The sequence below is a fragment of the Delphinapterus leucas genome, chromosome X, assembly GCF_059928025.1.
Source record: "Delphinapterus leucas isolate spDelLeu-1000000601 "Yukka" chromosome X, BTC_Dleu_Yukka2, whole genome shotgun sequence".
Classification (NCBI taxonomy): domain Eukaryota; kingdom Metazoa; phylum Chordata; class Mammalia; order Artiodactyla; family Monodontidae; genus Delphinapterus; species Delphinapterus leucas.
Genome location: NC_143150.1, coordinates 113,052,658 through 113,071,074, shown reverse-complemented (window position 1 = coordinate 113,071,074; position 18,417 = coordinate 113,052,658). Strand labels below are relative to the sequence as shown.

General features: G+C 37.7%; 1 protein-coding gene across 1 annotated transcript in view; it reads right to left on the bottom strand.

The window, feature by feature from the left end:
* LOC111167506 (uncharacterized) overlaps positions 1-18,417 on the bottom strand; it is a 247,214-nt gene that overhangs the window by 147,323 nt on the left and 81,474 nt on the right. The window contains exon 5 of the mRNA XM_089904681.1: positions 11,750-11,831. The gene's annotated coding sequence lies outside the window, so the exon portion shown is untranslated. The remainder of the gene's footprint in view (positions 1-11,749; positions 11,832-18,417) is intronic.

Here is an 18,417-nt window from a genome sequence, read left to right as displayed (position 1 = left end):
TTAAAAATAGCAAAGATGGCTCAAAGTGAAGTGAAGATAAGCCTATCAAGGACATATGGTTTTAGCAAAGCAGTCCATGACAACCATTTCAAATGCTTCGGGGTCCTTCTCAATTATTTCTGACTTCAGAGTCATCCATGTTCCATGCTAAAATGAGACCTCTGCTTAAGAATGACTATCACTGCACATGTTTAAAAAAATTTTAATGTTCTCTCTCTTTTTTTTTAATCTAAACCAACCTATCCCATTAAACAATTGAGTTTTGCTTTCTTAAAACTCTTTCTTTCCTTGGACTCTCGGACTTTACCTTCTCCTCATTCTTTTCCTACATTTACAGGCCACTTCGCAGTCCATCTTCTTAACTGAACTCAGGGCATGTCCCTCCCACTCCGCATCCTGGTGGAAATCCTCCTGTAATTAGCGACATTAGAGTGTTGCACATAGGAAAAGCTGAAGACAAAAAAGCAGTTTGGAGGGCTCTGCTCTGCACTCAACCTCTCAAACATCCCATCTACTCCTCTGGTTTTTAACAACTTCCTGATTTCCAAACATGTGGCTCTACTCCAGACTTATTTTCTGAGCTCCAGAGTTATCTAGTAGTCTGTCTGTCTCGTTAGGGGTGCCACAATCTCAAAGAATCCAAAAGTAAACTCATCCTTTCTCCCTATCCATTTTCCCAACATATTCTTATGTATACTCCATATCTTAGCAATAATTTCTCATACATTGTCTTGCCAATTCTACCTCCTAATTATCTCTTGAATCTGCCTCTTTCTGTTCATTCTCACTACTATAACCTTAGTCCAGAATGTCTTTAGCTCTTATGTGGGCTCTTTCTGTAGCAACTAGTTACTTTTCTTCATACACACACAATTTCACCCCTCCCTTCCAGGGCATCCCTTACATCCGCACCAAAAAAGGTCTGTCTTTCCAAAATGCAAACTTGACCATATTTCTTCCCTAGGTAAAATTCTCTAGAGGTTTTCATTGTCTACAGGATAAAACCCAACTTTAGACTTTTTATAAATTGGCTCCTACCTATTTGCCATCTCTTTATCTCCGAATCAACCTTCAAAACCATACTCAGATGTCAACTCTTCTATGAAGCTCTCCTAACTAACCCCTCTCCCCACAGACCACTTAGGCCCTCCTTCCTCTATGTCATGTACCTAGTATCCTTATCGTTGCTAAAATAAATTATAATTAATTTGTGTACAGGTGCTACTCATCTAAAAAGATAACCTCTATGAGGAAAGATTATTTACTGTTCCTATCTACATACTTAGCACTTGTTCTCAATCACCAGGTGGTGAATGGATGAATGATTAAAGTGAAGAAGAAATCAATTAGTAAACCATCAACGATTGTTTATTTTTCTAAACATTCCGACTAGATTTCCTAATTGTCTTGAATGAAAAAGTTCCTGCTGCCACGATCATTTGAGCAATTGAAACTGCTATGTTGGCATCGATTGTGACAATATATAAAAGAAAAATAAAACCTTGTTACATATCTGGTGGTCTGAGTAATAACCTTGAAAACAGGCCATGAAATTTCCCCATTAAAAAAAAAAATCCCAATGATGAGGTCTCTGCCATAGTAATAAAATTCTGGTAAACACCGTGACCATTTATTTAGGAGAAGAATGAATTTGCAGCCTCAAGTGCTAGAGTCTCGTGGAGAAGGAGTCAATACAGCCAAAAAGAAAATCCTTGTCGCAAAGAGGACTAGAAACTTTATCACCCTGGAATATTCCAGGTCAAATTCAAGATGGATCATTCTTTGACATTTTAATAGTTGCAAATTAAATATGGTAATAGGTACATTTCACACAAAGCAATATCTCCTTCAATCAGACCACTATAAAGGTCTTTTTTTGTAAGTAAATACTTGGATTGAGTATCTTTATATTCCCATACATATGCACAGATACCATCAGATGAGAGAATAGCAAAATTAATCTGTTCAGATAAAAAGGGTGAGTCAAAGAGAGACAATGATTACCATTGTTTTGCAGAGTAAGTTAAATGTACATTTCTGTTGTTTGTCATAATCCATTGTAATGAGAATAAAGACCAGCAGTCTGGGAAATCTCTAACAAGCCAGAAGCCCCTGCTCAGCTACATCTAACTTAGACTATGACTCACACTGACGGAAGAAATAGAAGAATTTGTATGAATCTTTCAACTACCACAGAGATAATGGAAAACCTAAGTCAAATTTTAGTCATTGCCCCACAGAGTTGATAAACTCATACAATACTGACATGTCCCTGAAATTGTAAAGCAATTAAATATTTGTCAAAATCAAGCCTTTTCGATTTGGCTCAAATTCTGTTATTTTATGTCTTCCTACAGCTCCATCAAATTTTACCTATTTATATTTCCAATATCAATGGCAACCAAGTGTTTCAGTCGGGGTCCAAATGGGTTGGCACTCTCAAATTAGGTTAATTTGAGGAGGATTTATTTTAAAAGGACCTCTTTTAAAAAGGTGTGGGCAAGATGCAGGGGAACCACAAGTAGCCCAGGGTTAATAATACAGGGACAATTACAACCCCTAGGCTGAAAGGGAGCGGGGGAAGGGAACAGTTTCCAGAAAGCAAAAGGAGAGACTTGTGTGAAGGGCACTGACCTTCAGGAGTTCTCAGCCAGCCCAAGGTAATTTTGGAGGGAGGGAGCCAAGAGATAAATACCTGATCTCACTCCCTCTCTGAACTTCTGCTGGGGCTACCATGGGCTGAACCTACCTGGAAGCCAGAGGACATAAAACACCTTGATGAGATCCACACAGGTCAGCATCCCAGGGCAAACACAAAAGGAGACTGGCTCTGGAAGGACAAATGGAATCTATCCAACACTCCATGTTTTAGGGCAAAACAGTTTTTCTTTTCCCAAGCATCATCTTCATATAGTACGTGTCTACTATATGCAATGTACACAATTATAAAAACATGGTGGGGCTGGGGTAAAGGAAGTTGAAGATGGAAGGAGAGTCACAAAGGAAGAAAGTACTCTTCCTACAGGAAATTAAAATTAAAACATGTTTCTAACTGGGGCAAAACTCATTCAACCACCATATTTCCCAGTGAAAATCCACTCAGAGTGCAGCCTATGGAGCAGCAGTATCAATATCATCTGGGAGATCATTAGAAATGCAAAATCTCAGGCTGTACCCCAGACCACTGACTCGGAATCTTTTTAACCGGATCCCCAGGTACCTGTTATGCACATGAAAGTTTAGGAAGCACTGCTTTAAGGACTCCCTAGAGTTACTAAGGGAAAGAAGAGAAGTTTGGAGTAATTAAAGCTAGTGGGATTTCACAGGTAAAGCTTCATGGAGAAGACATATTTGAGAAGGATATTAAAACATTATTTTACAGAAAACATGGCTTTTTATTTCGTTATAAAGTCAGAAAGCAAATATAGTTAATCAGTAACTGAATATATAACATTCAATCAAAAATATAGTCAAACACTGATGCTAAATATCGTTGCATTAATACAAAGTTCTTTCACAAAAAAAAATAAAATTCTTATGCTACATAAATTCTCTACAGGTTCTCTGAAGAAAGGGGAAATCCAGGCTTATTTAAATTGGAAGGCTCCTGCTTAGGTTTGGGGCTTTGCTGCCTTTCTCTTCTTAATGCTATTTTCCTTTCTATTTCAGGCCCAACTCTGGCGCTTAATGGGTATTCAGTAAATACTTTCTGATTGATTGAAGCCCAAATGATTTAAAATTGTGTGCTAAGCTGTAGTAATAGACCAGCATCAGAATGCTAGTTGTAGATTTCTACTTAGAGAACAGCACCATCTAGTGTCTCCACAAGAAGGTACCACCTCCAATCCGGTGTATGTTTTACCTAGCAGTAAGAGAAAATTATACTGCTAAAGTGACGGAGAAAAGATAGTCTCTTCAATAAGTGGTGCTGGGAAAACTGGACAGCTACATGTAAAAGAATGAAATTAGAACACTCCTTAACACCATACACAAAAATAAACTCCAAATGGATTAAAGACCTAACTGTAAGGCCAGACACTATAAAACTCTTAGAGGAAAAAATAGGCAGAAAACTCTTTGACATAAATCGCAGTAAGATCTTTTTTGATCCATCTCCTAAAGTAATGAAAATAAAAACAAAAATAAACAAATGGGACCTAATGAAACTTTAAAAGCTTCCTCACAGCAAAGGAAGCCATAAACAAAACAAAAAGACAACCCTCAGAATGGGAGAAAATATTTGCAAATGAAGCAACCGACAAGGGTTTAATCTCCAAAATATACAAACAGCTCATGCAGCTCAATATCAAAAAAACAAACAACCCAATCCAAAAATGGGTGGAAGACCTAAATAGACATCTCTCCAAAGAAGACATACAGATGTCCAACAAACACCTGAAAAGATGCTCAACATCACTAATTATTAGAGAAATGCAAATCAAAACCACAATGAGGTATCACCTCCCACCGGTCAGAATGGCCATCATCAAAAAATCTACAAACAATAAATCCTGGAGAGGGTGTGGAGAAAAGGGAACCGTCTTACATTGTTGGTGGGAATGTAAATTGATACAGGCACTATGGAGAACAGTATGGAGGTTACTTAAGAAACTACAAATAGAACTACCATATGACCCAGCAATCCCACTCCTGGGCATATACTTGAAGAAAACCATAATTCCAAAAGATACATGCACCCCAATGTTCATCACAGCACTATTTACAATAGCCAGGATATGGAAGCAACCTAAATGTCCATCAACAGAGGAATGGATAAAGAAGATGTGGTACATATATATAGTGGAATATTACTCAGCCATAAAAAAGAACAAAATAATGCCATTTGCAGCAACATGGATGAACCTAGAGACTGTCAAACTGAGTGAAGTCAGACACAGAAAGACAAATATCATACGATATTGCTTATATGTGGAATCTTAAAAAAGGGTACAAATTAACTGATTTACAAAACAGAAATAGAATTACAGATGTAGAAAACAAACTGACGGTTTCCAGGGGATAAGGGAGGGGGAGGGATAAATCGGGAGATTGAGATTGACATATACACACTACTATATATAAAATAGGTAACTAATAAGAACCTGCTGTATAGCACAGGGAACTCTACCCAATACTCTGCAATGGCCTATATGGGAAAAGAATCTTAAAAAGAGTGGATACATGTATATGTATAACTGATTCACTTTGCTGTACACCTGAAACTAACACAACATTGTAAATCAACTATACTCCAACAAAAAAAGGTAGCCCATTGTGACACACCTATCTTACTACACCACTAACGAAGTCTTAGAAGAATTATTTCAGTTTGCTTTGCCCATGCATCAGTTCCATCTGTGAAACAGGAGGAGTGCTTTCATTTACTGTGGAAAACCAGCTCTCCCTCAACATCTGTGCAGCCCAGCCCACATCCTCTTACCTCAGTCCTTACAAACTCACTGCATGCTGTGCTGTTCTCCAGCTTCCAGAACCTGTGTGCCTGTGCCACAGGGCTTTCTTAGGATACCAAAGCCCACCTTGCTGCTCACACAGAAAGCCAGACTTAGCATCAACCTTGCTCCCAAAAGGCCTCAATGGATGACTAATGGGAGTTGGCATATAAACATCCCTGCTCCCTTGCCCCGCAGGAGGGAGGCTCTGTTTCCTAGACTTTTCTCATGACATTAAGCAACAATCACTCACATTGGTGGGGTTTTTTTGGCCACCTTCTCTTTCCTGTCTCACTTCCCCACTCCCATACCAATGTTTCCTCACCTCCAGATGAACTACTTGTACTTGAGTCTTTGCCTTGAGGTCTGCTTCTGGGGAAATGCAAACTAAGACATTCTCTAAAAAAACACTTCACTGAGGTATGACTGACATGTAAAATCGGTACATATTTCATGCATACAACCTGATGAGTTTGGGGATAAGTATACACCACCATCAAGACATCCATAGACCTCCATTACCTCCCAAAGTTTACTCTCATCACTTTCATTATTTTTTTTGTTGTAAGAACACTTAACATAAGATCTGCCTTAGGGCTTCCCTGGTGGCGCAGTGGTTGAGACTCCGCCTGCCGATGCAGGGGACACGGGTTTCTGCCCCGGTCCAGGTAGTTCCCACATGCCGCGGAGTGGCTGGGCCCGTGAGCCATGGCCGCTGAGCCGGCGCGTCCAGAGCCTGTGCTCTGCAACAGGAGAGGCCACAACAGTGAGAGGCCCGCATACGCAAAAAAAAAAAAACTGCCCTATTAGAAAAATGTGAGTATATGATACAGTATTGTTAGCTATAGGCACAGAACTTATTTATCTTGCATGAAATGTTAATTTGGTAAAACATGAACCTTGGAAATAACAATCTTTATACTTGTATACTCACAAATGCTCAGATCTGAAATGTACTTTTATTCCAGTGACATGTATTGTGACTGGTTTAGCAGATCAGATGCAGACCTGTAAATCTGAGTTTTGCCAAAAAAGTTTTCATAATGGAAATGGGAATTAGAAGAAGTTAATATTTGCATATATAACCTTGGTTATGAAAAGGTGACTTTGTTCTTTCAAGGCTCAGAGCTATATTTATGTCCAGCAACATCAACTTGTAGTCAGCAAATATTTATTGAGCACTTGCTGCTTGTAGGCACTGTTCTAGCTGTTGGCAATACAGCAATGAACAAAACAAAGCTTCTGCTCTTATGTAACATTCACGTGATGAGTTTACAGCATTAGGTCGAGAGGGGTTAGCAAATGATGAGCCAGGCATGGCACATTTCTTTGCTGCCTGTCTTTGCCAATGGTTTTGGATGGGATATGCTACAATAAGAATTTCTTTCTGTGTCTGGCTTATTTCACTGTCAGAATGTCCTCCAAGTCCATCTATGTTGTCACAAATGGCAAAATATCCTTCTTTTTTAAAAAGGCTGAATGTGAAAGGGAAAAACCTACAACCAAGATTACTCTACCCAGCAAGGACCTCATTCAGATTCAACGGACAAGCAAAAGCTAAGAGTATTCAGCACCACCAAACCAGCTTTACAATAAATGCTAAAGGAACTTCTCTAGGCAGGAAGCACAAGAGAAGGAAAAGACCTACAATAACAAACCGAAAGAATTAAGAAAATGGTAATAGGACCATACATATCAATAACTCCCCTAAATGTAAACAGATTAAATGCTCCAACCAAAAGACATAGACTGGCTGAATGGATACAAAAGCAATACCCATATATATGCTGTCTACAAGAGACCCACTTCAGACCTAGGGACACATACAGACTGAAAGTTGAGGGGATGGAAAAAGATATTCCAAGCAAATGGAAATCAAAAGAAAGCTGGAGTAGCAATTCTCATATCAGACAAAATAGACTTTAAAATAAAGACTATTGTAAGAGACAAAGAAGGACAATACATAATGATCAAGGGATCAATCCAAGAAGAAGACATAAAAATTGTAGATATTTCCGCACCCAACATAGGAGCACCTCAAAACATAAGGCAAATACTAACAGCCATAAAAGGGGAAATCGAGAGTAACACAACCACAGTAGGGGACTTTAACACTCCACTATCACCAAAGGACAGATCAACCAAAATGAAAATAAATAAGGAAACACAAGCTTTAAATGATCCATTAAACAAGATGGACTTAACTGATACTTATAGGACATTCCATCCTAAAGCAACAGACAACACTTTCTTCTCAAGTGCTCATGGAACACCCTCCAGGATAGACCATATCTTGGGGCACAAATCAAGCCTCAGTTAATTTAAGAAAAGTGAAATTGTATCAAGTATCTTTTCCAACCACAACACTATGAGACTAGATATCAATTACAGGAAAAAAGTCTGTAAAAAACACAAACACATGGAGGCTAAACAATACACTACTAAATAACCAAGAGATCACTGAGGAAATCAAAAAATACCTAGAAGCAAATGACAATGAAAACAAGACGACCCAAAACCTTTGGGATGCAGCAAAAGCAGTTCTGAGAGGGAAGTTTACAGCAATACAATCCTACCACAAGAAACAAGAAACATCTCAAATAAACAACCTAACCTCACACCTAAAGCAATTAGAGAAAAAAGAACCAAAAAACCCCAAAGTTAGCAGAAAAGCTGGTTCTTTGAGAAGATAAATGAAATTGACAAACCATTAGTCACACTCATCAAGAAAACAAGGGAGAAGACTCAAATCAATACAATTAGAAATGAAAAAGGAGAAGTAACAATTGACACTGCAGAAATGCAAAGGATCATGAGAGATTACTACAAGCAGCTCTATGCCAATAAAATGGACAACCTGGAAGAAATGGACAAATTCTTAAAAAAGCACAACCTCCCAAGACTGAACCAGGAAGAAACAGAAAATATAAACAGACCAATCACAGGCACTGAAATTGAGACTGTGATTAAAAATCTTTCAACAAACAAAAGCCCAGGACCAGATGGCTTCACAGGCGAATTCTATCAAACATTTAGAGAAGAGCTAACACCCAGCCTTCTCAAACTCTTCCAAAATAGAGAAAAGGGAGGAACACTCCCAACCTCATTCTACGAGGCCACCATCACCCTGATACCAAAACCACACAAGGATGTCGCAAAGAAAGAAAACTACAGGCCAGTATCACTGATGAACACAGATGCAAAAATCCTCAACAAAATACTAGCAAACACAATCCAACAGCACATTAAAAGGATCATACACGATGACTAAGTGGGGTTTATCCCAGGAATGCAAGGATTCTTCAATATATGGAAATCAATCTATGTGATACACCATATTAACAAACTGAAGGATAAAAACCATATGATCATCTCAATAGATGCAGAAAAAGCTTTCCACAAAATTCAACACCCATTTATGATAAAAAAAAAACCTCCAGAAAGCAGGCATAGTGGGAACTTACCTCAACATAATACAGGCCATATATGATAAACCCACAACCAACATTGTTCTCTATGGTGAAAAACTGAACCCATTTCCACTAAGATCAGGAACATGACAAGGTTCCCCACTCTCACCACTATTATTCAACATAGTTTTGGAAGTTTTAGCCACAGCAGTCACAGAAGAAACACAAATAAAGGGAATCCAAATCAGAAAAGAAGAAGTAAAGCTGTCGCTGTTAGCAGGTGACATGACACTATACACAGAGAATCCAAAAGACTCTACCAGAAAACTACTAGGGCGAAGCAATGAATTTGGTAAAGTTGCAGGATACAAAATTAATGCACAGACATCTCTTGCATTCCTATACACTAATGATGAAAAATCTGAAAGAGAAATTAAGGAAACACTCCCATTTACCACTGCAACAAAAAGAAAAAAATACCTAGGAATAAACCTACGTAAGGAGACAAAAAACCTGTATGCAGAAAACTATAAGACACTGATGAAAGAAATTAAGGATGGTACAAACAGATGGAGAGATATACCATGTTCTTGGATTGGAAGAATCAGTATTGTGAAAATAACTATACTACCCAAAGCAATCTACACATTCATTGCAATCCCTATCAAATTACCAATGGCATTTTTCACAGAGCTAGAACAAAAAATTTCACAATTTGTATGGAAGACCCCGAATAGCCAAAGCAATCTTTAGAAAGAAAAATGGAGCTGGAAGAATAAGGCTCCCTGACTTCAGACTATACTACAAAGCTACAGTAATCAAGACAGTATGGTACTGGAACAGAAACAGAAATATTGATCAATGGAACAGGATAGAAAGCCCAGAGGTAAACCCATGCACATATGGTCACCTTATTTTTGATAAAGGAGGCAAGAATATACAATGGAGAAAAGACAGCCTCTTCAATAAGTGGTGCTGGGAAAACTGGACAGCTACATGTAAAAGAATGAAATTAGAACACTCCCTAACACCATACACAAAAATAAACTCAAAATGGATTAAACACCTAACTGTAAGGCCAGACAGCATAAAAATCTTAGAGGAAAACATAGGCAGAACTCTCTATGACATAAATCACAGCAAGATCCTTTTTGACCCACCTCCTAGAGAAATGGAAATAAAAACAAAAATAAACAAATGGGGGCGTCCCTGGTGGCGCAGTGGTTAAGAGTCCGCCTACTGATGCAGGGAACACGGGTTTGTGCCCCGGTCCGGGAAGATCCCACATGCCGCAGAGCGGCTAGGCCCGTGAGCCATGGCCGCTGAGCCTGTGCGTCCGGAGCCTCTGCTCCGCAACAGGAGAGGCCACAACAGTGAGAGGCCCACGTACCGCAAAATAAATAAATAAATAAATAAACAAATGGCACCTAATGAAATTTAAAAGCTTTTGCACAGCAAAGGAAACCATAAACAAGACGAAAAGACAACCCTCAGAATGGGAGACATTATTTGCAAATGAATCAACGGACATAGGGTTAATCTGCAAAATATATAAACAGCTCATGCAGCTCAATATCAAAGAAAGAAACAACCCAATCCAAAAATGGGCAGAAGACCTAAATAGACATTTCTCCAAAGAAGATATACAGATTGCCAACAAACACACGAAAGGATGCTCAACATCACTAATCATTAGAGAAATGCAAATCAAAACTACAATGATTATCACCTCACACCAGTCAGAATGGCCATCATCAAAAAAATCTACAAACAATAAATGCTGGAGAGGGTGTGGAGAAAAGGGAACCCTCTTGCACTGTTGGCGGGAATGTAAACTGATACAGCCATTATGTAGAACAGTATGGAGGTTCCTTTAAAAACTAAAAATAGAACTACCATATGACCCAGCAATCCCACTACTGGGCATATACCCTGAGAAAACCATAATTCAATAAGAGTCATGTACCACAATGTTCATTGCAGCACTATTTACAATAGCCAGGACATGGAAGCAACCTAAGTGCCCAACGACAGATGAATGGATAAAGAAGATGGATGTGGCACATATATACAATGGAATATTACTCAGCCATAAAAAGAAACGAAATTAAGTTATTTGTAGTGAGGTGGATGGACCTAGAGTCTGTCATACAGAGTAAAGTAAGTCAGAAGAGAAAAAAAACAAATACCATATGCTAACACATATATATGGAATCTAAAAAAGAAAAAATTGGTTCTGAAGAACCCAGGGGCAGGACAGGAATAAAGGCACTGACATAGAGAATGAACTTGAGGACCCGGGGAGGGGGAAGGGTAAGCTAGGACAAAGTGAGAGAGTGGCATGGACTTATATACACTACCAAATATAAAACCGATAGCTAGTGGGAAGCAGCCGCATAGCACAGGGAGATCAGCTCACGGCTCTGTGACCACCTAGAGGGGTGGGATAGGGAGGGTGGGAGGGAGACCCAAGAGGGAGGAGATATAGGGATATATGTATATGTATAGCTGATGCACTTTGTTATAAAGCAGAAACTAACACACCATTGTAAAGCAATTATACTCCAATAAAGATGTTAAAAAAAAAAAAAAGAAACATAGGAGAAGAAAAAAAAAGCCATTGGGGTCTACAGGGAATTAGGAAATTGGTAGAGCTGTGAAATTGTCTTTCAACAGGTAGACTCACCCAGACATATCCTAAAAAGTCCCATATTTCTCTAAAATGAGTATTCAGGAAAAGGGTTGGATATGAGGGTGGGGTATGAGTTTAATGGTCATTATGTAGATCTGGCTTGTTAAATTCCTTGAGTATAAAGAACCTTCAGAATATGCTGAGTTTCAGAACTGTGCTCCAGAACACAGAAGCATCTGTTATTCATATCTACTCACGGATCTGAACTTGATGTATATGACACCTTCCAAGTTGCTAGGTTTGCCTGAATTGAGTACACATCAAAGACTCATGCTGCACCTGTAAAACATGCATTAATATTAATGTTCATTAGCTTGGATCCTTTATTTCCAGGATCATATCAACCATGACTAAAGACTGTTCAAGGGCTATTCCTCTCTGTTTCATATGACGATATAACCACGTTCAAGGCCAGCCCTAGGCTAAAACGTGAAGGAAGCAGATGCTATGTAACTGGGAGATCACATGACTGAATACTTAGGAAAATAAAGCAGAAAAAATGCCAGTGATGCCAGCTTCTTAACAATAAGAGTAGTCATCCCACCTTTCCACAATCCACACCCCACCCCAACCAAGAAAGTTTCAGCTAGAATTTTTCAAGTTAAAATGTATTGCTGACTCGCTTATTTTCCTTTGGGTAAAAAGGGGGGATATATTAAAGGCACATTTTGAAGTGGCAGTGATAAAATTGTTTCTTTTTACATTTTCTTAATATGTATACCCTTTATTCTCTAAGTGCCAATAACTAACACATGATAATTTCCATTTAGTTCAGCTTAGCATTGCTCCTGTGTAAACAGTATAGAAAAATGGTAAGGCTAACCATTTAGGTTTATTCACATTAAGGCCAGGACCCCAGCACAAATTAAATTCTCATTAAAATTCAAACCATGAACAAAAGAGCAATTTAAATATTGAACAATGTGGGTCTCAAACCATGTATCCCATATTCAGTTCAGTCCACTAATGTGGTTAATGATCTAGACACAGGACCACTGGGAATGCATATTGACCAGTTTGGGACGCAGGGGAAGGACAGTAGATACTGCAGTGATCAGTGGTCCAGAGGGTTGAGATTGTTAAGGCAGTTTTATCAAGTACCCAGAAACAATACACTCATGAGAAACATTATGACAGGCATTTCCAGCTGTCCCCCTTCTCTCTCACAATAAGAGAACCCCTGATTTTAAGCTAGACTCTTAGCCTCCCCAGTTTAAAACATTTTCCATGCTACTCTGTAACTGGTGTGGTTCTGTGTGTCTATGTTCTGGTCAAAGGAAGATGAGCAAAAGTAAAGTTTACACCTTTTGGGTCATGTCCTTAATGGCAAGAATGTGGCCCTCTACTCCCATTTTATACCCTTCTTGCTGCCTGGAATTCAGATGCTAGGAGAGTCATCTTGGATCATGTGGATGAAGTCAACATTCTAAGAATGACAGAGCAAAAAGATGGAGGGTGCCTGGGCTCTAGATGACATCTCAGTACAGCAGCATCATAACTGCTGAGATTTTACTTTGATAAATAAATTAACCTCTATCTTGTTTAAGGCATTGTTCATTTTCATCTCTGCTAGAGCAGAGATTTTATACTATTACAGATACACGGCAAGTAATTTCTTACTAATAAAATTTTAAGGATGGATGATTGTGAGTTATTTATTTTGTTTTAAATTAGAGTAGTTGTCCTATTATAATACTACTCACACTAACTTCTATTCCAAAATGTTTTATAGAGCAGGAGAAAAGAAGTATAATTGTATGGAGCACGTCACAAATTGTGAGAAGTCCACAGAGTGTACCCATATGATGTGTCCAACATGTGAATGCCATCTGTTATGTGTACTACGGGTTGAAAACTGCTAGACTGGAACAAGAAGCTAAGAAAACCATGGCTGTAGGTTTAATACCCATGTGGATTACTTGTCTTATACTCAGATTGTACTCCTTACCTCACTGATTGATTTGACTAATTCATATCATAAGGCAAAACCAGCAAGAAAGCTGGATGCAAAATAACCTCCACTCATGGAGGAATCATATAGGGCACAAGCCCTACTACTGGGAGGGCAGCTTAATGACAGCCAAAGGGGCACAACTGAGGTAATAACGAGCTAAACAATAAAAAGCATGTTTTGCTTATAAAAATGTCAAGAAATAAGAATAAATATATAAGACTTATATCGACCAGAACATGAATAAACAAGCACTCTCCTACACTATTAGTAGAGTGTATATGTTTAATCCAAAGGAAAAATCAGACAAGTGCACAAAGATGTAATGTACTAAGTTGTTCATCATAATGCTATTTATAACAGTGAAAAATTGGCTACAACTTACAAGTTCAACAACAGAGAACTGGCTAAGTAAATTTAGTGCATGCCTGTGATGGAATAATTTGCAGCCATTAGAATTGAATTATAGATTATTTAATTACATTAAATTAACAGTGCAGGTTTAAAAATACATGCAGTATGATATGGATTTTGTAAAACACACACACACACACACACACACACACACACACTATATAGATATAATTTACATGTGTGTTTAAAACATTTAAAATGTTAAAATTCAGGACTTCCCTGGCGGTCAGGTGGTTAAGACTTCACCTTCCAATGCAGGGGGTGCGGGTTCGATCCCTGGTCAGGGAGCTAAGATCCCACATGACTCGTGGCCAAAAAACCAAAATATAAAACAGGAGCAATATTGTATCAAATTCAATAAAGACTTTAAAAATGGTCCACATCAAAAAAAAAGTCCAAAAAAAGAGTAATAAAATAAAATGTTAAAATTCTAATGCTGGACTTCCCTGGTGGCACAGTGGTTAAGAATCCACCTGCCAATGCAGGGGACATGGGTTCGAGCCCTGGCCCTGGAAGATCCCACATGCCGTGGAGCAACTAAGCCCGTGCACCACAACTACTGAGCCCACATGCCACAACTACGGAAGCCCGCGCACCTAGAGTTCATGCTCCACAACAAGAGAAGCCACTGCAATGAGAAGCCCGTGCATCAAGACAAAGAGTAGCCCCCACTCGCCGCAACTAGAGAAAGCCCGCACATAGCAACGAAGACCCAACACAGCCATTAATTAATAAATTAATTAATTTAATTAAAATTCTAATGTTATCTCAGGGAAGGAGGTTATGAGTAATTTTTATTTTCTTCATTGTGCTTTTGTTTTTTCAGAGTCTTCAGTGAAAATATATGTTAATTTTACAATCATATAAATAAATGTAATTTTAAAAGGCAGGATGAGAAGAAAGGAGGGAGGGAGCAAGGGAGAGGAAGAGTGAATGCAGACTCTTGTATACAACAGATCTGAATCCGCATCCAGACTCCACCTCATAGCTCTTTGACACTGAACAAACTAACAACTTCTTTAAACCTAAGTTCCCTCATCTGTAAAAACAGGACCAATAATTACGTGAAAAGGCAATTATGAAGGTTTAATATCATCATATATGAGTATTTTCCAAATTTCTGAAGAACATTAATCATTTTAAATGCTCAAATAAAATATTTCCTTGAGAAATTCAAAATGTATATTTGGATATTAAAGATTCTACCAAGCCTCCCTTAAATAAAACAGCTTAACTTCATTTAATCTAGCCCTCCCTGAACTTGCCTGACCATGGAAATATATTTTACAGAATATCTATGAACCTACTTAATTTTGCCCAACACATCTTGGGAAATGCTGACAGGTTAATGGACACGCTCCAGTACCCAGCACTCAATGGCTGCTTGGGTAGTTTTTGTCCTTTTTTCACCTATAAAGGACTGAGAATGGATTCTTATGATTACAGAAATAGTGAACTACACTGAGTAGAAGACAGCTCATAATTAAGAACCTAAAAGAATAATGAACTTAAAAAGGAGAAGTTGGACTGGAAATAACACTGACAAATGCCGCAACGTGCTATTTCCCAACACAGGAATGAGGTATTTAATGCTGAAAGGAAAAAAGGAAGATGATGTCATTCCCTGTTAACATAAAATCATGATTTCTGTTGCTCATACTAAATGTAACGTGTTATCAAAAAATGAAGTATACATGGGAGTAATATATTGATTAATCCTAATACATGCCAAGATCCTTACAGATAAAAGCAAGCCAATTTCAATTTATGATTTCATAATGCATTAACATTGTCTAGGGGTCTTTCCAACAGGAGATAGCAAGGTCCACCTTCAATAAAATTAATCGTTTTACTTACAAGTTGAATAATCAGACTCTACAGATATTCTTTAGGGGTCAGCATGAAAACTTCCCAGAAGAAAATAAATAATACATGATAAAACCAACATGTTTCATGGACAACACCACAAAATTCAAAAAGCATTTTACGTTTTCACCATCGTTACCTTTAACTTAGTACAGCTAATGTAATGAATGAATAATTGGATAAGGTAAAAAATGCTTTGTGTATGATTCATAAATGGTGGAGGTAGATGAATTAAATACTCTCTCAAAATCTCTTATAATCCTGTCCCTGTATTCCTCATCTTCAATATATTGTTGACATTAGAAAAAAGTTACCATATGCCAACTGGTATTGAGCAAGTGGTGGATGAAGGGGAAATCTCTTAGAATTTGTAAAGACAGTAGCTTCCAGCAGATTCGCATCCCAAAGTCAAATCACCTGGGTGGGCCAAAAACAACTTCAAGCAGGGTTGTTATTGTTTTTTAACATCTTTATTGGAGTATAATTGCTTTACAACAGTGTGTTAGTTTCTGCTTTATAACAAAGTGAATCAGCTATACATATACATATATCCCCATATCTCTTCCCTCTTGCATCTCCCTCCCTCCCACCCTCCCTATCCCACCCCTCTAGGTGGTCACAAAGCACCAAGCTGATCTCCCTGTGCTATGCGGCTGCTTCCCACTAGCTATCTATTTTACATTTGGTAGTGTATATAAGTAAGTCAGAAAGGGTTGTTATTTTTTATCTGCAGTTCTGAGCCGTGGATGCTCATTGAAATCACCTGAGTAGCTTTAAAAACTGATGCCTGGATTCGACTTCTGCAGATTCTGATTTAAATGGTCTATATAGTTCAGCCTGGACATCAGGATTTTTTAAAGTTCATCAGACAATTCTATATATAGCCAAGTTGAAGAACCACTGTTAGTGATCCTAAAGCATATGTAAATGCAAATACTATTTGGAGGAAGGCACATCATTCCTAGGTTGCAAAGAAGTCCCACACCGTTTTCAAGAACAATGACCATTACACAGACAAAAATAAGAAAGCCCCAAAAAAACGAGATACCATAATTAAGATTAAGAAAAAATAAGAGACTGTAGAAACAGACCCTCGAAGAGTTTGAATATAGGAATGAATTGTTAAGACACAGACCTAAAACAACTATTCCTACTAAGCTTAATGAAATAAAACACAAGCCTGAAAGTAACTTTACTGGAAACCACAAAAAGTTTCCAGGGAGATTTGAAAATGTAGCCAAAGAACTTATAGAAATGGACATATATACACTACCAAATGTAAAACAGCTAGCTAGTGGGAAGCAGCCGCATAGCACAGGGAGATCAGCTCGGTGCTTTGTGACCACCTAGAGGGGTGGGATAGGGAGGGTGGGAGGGAGATGCAAGAGGGAAGAGATATGGGGACATATGTATATGTATAACTGATTCACTTTGTTATAAAGCAGAAACTAACACACCATTGTAAAGCAATTATACTCCAATAAAGATGTTAAAAAAAAACAAAATCTAAAATTTAAAACTCAATGGATTAGTTTAACAGCAGATTACATATAGCAAAAGGGAGAGTTGGTAAAATGAAATACAGGTCAGAAGAATCCAAAATGCAGCACAGGAATATAAAAGTATAGAAAATTAATAAAAAGCATTTAAGAGACTCTATGTAGAGTGTAGAGTGAAAAGGTTTAACACATTTTTAGAGTTCCAAGAAAGAAAAGAAAGGGTAAGAATTTGAAAAGTTAATGACTGAGAATTAATGAAAAACACAGATCTGCAGACGTAAGAAATCCAGTGAGTCCCAACCGGATATATAAAAGGACTTTTACCTTAGACACATAATAGTAAAACTGCAGAACACCTAAGACAAAGAGAAGATCTCAAAAGCAATGAGTGAAAAAAAAAAGAACAGACTGCATTCAGATGAATGACAGACTGAAAGCTGACTTCTTAACAAGAGCAATGGAAACCAGAGGAAGGTAAAATGATATATTCAGTATTCTAAAAGGAAATAACCACCAATTCTATGTTGAAAATTCTCAAGAGTGATTGTAAATTGAAGACGTTTTAAGACAAACAAAAATGGAGAGAATTTGCCTCCAGCAGAATCTCACTAAAGAAAATTCTAGAGAATGCATTTCAGGCAGAAAAATTCCAGAAGGAAGAATTATGATGGAACAAAGAATATAGAGGCAAGGAAGAAGTGGAGCTGTCGGAAAATCTTTTAAAAATTACTTTAAAATATCAATAATAATAATGTTTTTGAGATTAAAATATAATTTTTACAAAACAAGAATAATTTATAACTGAAGAGAGAAATAATGAAATTAAGTGTTCTAAGACCCTTACAGTATCCAAGAGAAAAATAAAGGTACCTATGAATTTTAGACTTGACAAATTAAGTAAGCATTTTGTAATCTAAGGGCACCACTAAAAGAAAAAAATGTTTAATTTTTGAAACTGGCAGAAAAAATTAGAACGATTTAAAAAGTACTCAATCTGAAATAATGCAATAAAAGAGAGAAATACAAAGCACAAAATAGAATGATTAATTAAGACCAAAACCTATTATTAATTCCTTCAAATGTAAATCAATCCAATACTCCAGTTAAAAGACAAAGGTTCTTAGAAAAGATATAT